The sequence below is a fragment of the Geospiza fortis genome, unplaced genomic scaffold, assembly GCF_000277835.1.
Source record: "Geospiza fortis unplaced genomic scaffold, GeoFor_1.0 scaffold23, whole genome shotgun sequence".
NCBI classification, from domain to species: domain Eukaryota; kingdom Metazoa; phylum Chordata; class Aves; order Passeriformes; family Thraupidae; genus Geospiza; species Geospiza fortis.
In genome coordinates, this window is record NW_005054303.1 from 11,217,720 (window position 1) to 11,221,323 (window position 3,604).

Sequence of the window (3,604 nt, forward strand, 5' to 3'; positions counted from 1 at the left end):
TGCTGCTTTGGAGCGCTCCGCAGATGTGCTCCAGGTCACCCTGGGCGAGAAAACCACACACAGCCACGGCTCCTTCTTCTCCTTCTTCCCTGGCAGCCTGTGCACAGATGGAAAAAGGGGAGACAGCACCTTGGGAAGGGTGGGCAGCCGGATCCCTGAGCCCCTGCCCTTCCCACAGGGCCTGGGGATGCTGCAGGGAGGAGGGGGAGCTGCCAAGGCAGTAGCTGGGATGGAGCTGGTGGTGGGAAGGCTCAGGAGATGGGTGGTTTCTCTTGATCTAGCAGGGAGACAATGCTGGAAGACATCACTTATTATCCTCTATATTTGTCTTGATTTTTCCCTGGTGCCAGATCAGAAGGGGATTTTGCTGCTCCAAGAGGCAGAGGTTGGGTCAGTAAAACAAGATTTTAATATGAATATTCACAGCTTGGAAAGCAGAGGTCTCCTTCCAGGTTGCATCCCTTGTTGTAGTGATCTCTGGCTGCAGAAATCTCTGGGCTGGAGTCTTAGGCTGGTATATAGATACAGATCACATTTTTAATATAAAAATACATTTTAGAAGGAAAATGATTCCCAGAAATAGGAATTCCTCTGCCAAGCAACGTGCACATAACTGATTTCACACTTAGAGGTGCCAGAAAGTTCAGGAATGAGACCAACAATAAAAAACCAACACACGTGTGAAAAATCTACGGCATTAAAGCCAGATTCAATAAAAATAGCACCTAGTTTATATGCTACAGAAGCTGGCACATGCCTGAAAACGCTGAAGGAAAGAGATAAAATGTTCAGAAGTTGCATTCAGTCCAGAGCAATGGAGCAGCCCTGGAGCAGTGCTGATGGTTACTCAATAACTCATGTACGATATTCTCCCGTGTAAGTGCTTTAATTCTCCATCCTGTTACTTCTCGGGCAGAAAGACACAATTTGCAATACTTGAGGCTGATCAATAAGCTTTGTTGTGGCAGCCAAAGTGCTTTGTGCTAGACCTTGTGCTATAAAAGGACTCCCAGAATGTTACACAGCATCATTTTCTGTCCTGCTCTGCACGCTGGCAGGCAGTGAATTCCGTGTTCACGGCATCCCTTGCACTGCCTGAAGCTGTAAAGGCAGCCCCTGAGGCTCACAGGAATGGGAGGAGGCAGGAGGGGAGGGGAGGGAGGTGAGGTGGTGTGCCTGGGGCGATGCAGGGTGGGTGGCACAGGCAGGGTGCAAAGCCAGGTCTCTGCCTCCCCCTGTTGCTTTGCCCACTGGCTCACGGCACCTCCTCGGGAGCCCAATCCCTCTTGGATGCAACCTCCCATGACAGCAGCAGCAGGACTTGCTGCTGACACCAAAGCTGAGCTTGCTGCTTTCATTTATTTGTTGTGTTTCCAGCCACGTTCCCATGCTGACCAATAGCCCTGTTGATAACTGGACTGGTCCTGGAGCAGCATCCCTGAGCCTCCAAGCACTCAGCCTCCAAAAAACTGTTCCTGCCTGGATCTGTAGCTCAGGGTGATGCTCATGCAGGCCCTGGAGGACTCCAAAGCCACCCACTTCCAGATCAAGGCAGTCTGAGAAAGGTCTGACTCATCTCCCACCAAGCCCAAGGAGCTGAGGGGGAGAAATGCTCAGGGGAATGAGGATGGGTTAGTCCAGAGCCTGAGCTGGGCATGCTCTTGCACGTCCTAAGTCAGTGGCTTCTAAAAGAATACATTGAGAACAAATGACAATTTGGATGTTACTCATGTCCTAGGGAAAATACTGGGGATTTTGCTATTCACTGCTGCTTGATCAAACCAAGGCAGGCCAGGGAATCAGAAGGCAGTTCTAAAGGCACCACTCAACACCACCCCAAGCACATACAAATACACAAGTTGTCTGTATTAAAAAAAACTACCTGTTGTGTTGTCTGCATGCAGGTGGAAGTGAGCACTGACCAGGTTAAGAATAAAAAAAAAAAAATATTTATTTTGAGGTCCACTATGAAGTTGTGCAAGAGGTGCAGTCTCTTCTTCTTCTTGCAGGCAACATATATTAGAGCCCAGTCTCAAAACTCCACCACAGACAGGTTCAGATATGTGACCTGCTGATGCTAAACTTGTTGTCCCCTTGCTCAGAGGCTGTGGCAGAAGAGCAGCAGAGGCAGCAGGGGCTGACTGCCCTGTTAGTGATGCTCTTGGAGGAGAGGAAGACTCAATATCAGTAAGAGAGAGCTGCAAACTCCAGGAAAGTGACAGCACCAGCATATGCAAGGATTTAGGCACATCACACCCCTGTGGGGGAGTCACATCAGCTTCTGAGGGCTGCTATAGCCTTTCTCCTCCTTTTCCCTACTAATGTAGTGCTGTTCTCCACAGAGCTTCAAACAAAACGTTGAGGTGTTTTTACTCCTCACATCACCCTCAGGGTTTGGTGTCCCCCAGCTTTGCCAAGAAAGCCACGAACTCCAGAGCAGAAAAATAAGATTCTTTCTTACACATGCACCCACAAGGACTGGGTACAAGACCCCAGCAGGCCCAGCCTCCAGGTCAGTGAGCACTGAGGGGCTTCAGCTGAGCCCCTGTGGCATCTTCCCCATGGCTTTTTTTGGCTTGTGAACTCCTCAGGACCCGCCAGATAAATTCCAAGGAAGGTTTTTAGGGGCTGCTATCATCCCCTCAGCCCTGCAGACCTCTTGATGTGAGGTGGGACCCAGGGCTTCCAAAAACAGCAGCACCTGGCAGCAGGCTGTTGATAGCAGCCTATTTTGGGGTCTGGCTTTATCAGGGAGGGCCTGGAAGGGCTCCCAGGAGCACAGGGCATGCTGCACGTTCCAGGCACAGCCTGACCAACTGTGCTGCAGGATGCCTGCTCCCAGGACAGAGGTCACACAGCACCAGCCAGCCCTCCATGGCTCCAGGACACCTCACTGGCCCAGCACAGAGGTGTCAGGAGCACATTTGGCACCTCCTGCTATGCTCAGCAGGTCTCAGTAAATCCCTTCTGGCTTCAGTTTCTTTTAGCTATTGTGGGGTTTTTTGTCTTGTGCAAACCAAAGGCAGAGCTAACCTAAGCCTCAAGCCAGGAGAGCTTCATCCCATTGCTTTGGAAAAGTCAGCCCCAGCAAATGAAACCCCTTGAGAGTTGCTCAAATTTGTGTTTGTTACCCAGCAATGGCAGCAAGCATTGCTCACCTGGGCATGCTGAGAAGTGCTCCTGCTCCTTCCACATTTCTTCACCAAGATCTGAACCTTTTACACTTACATTTTGCATCAGTTTGGGTTATGAAAGCAAGTCTTGTTTCAGGTGAATGATGCTCATGACAACAAGGAATAGTCATTTGGTGGTGGCCTGGAGGACCAGACCCTCAGATTAAAGTACAGGGGAGCACCTATTTCTGTTCATCTCTTAACTATTCTCAGTTGTTAGGGTCTTTTTAGAAGCCATAATAAATGAATGTGAAATAAGCAGCTGATCTGGTCCTCCAGGCCACCACCAAATGACTATTCCTTGTTGTCATGAGCATCATTCACCTGAAACAAGACTTGCTTTCATAACCCAAACTGATGCAAAATGTAAGTGTAAAAGGTTCAGATCTTGGTGAAGAAATGTGGAAGGAGCAGGAGCACTTCTCAGCATG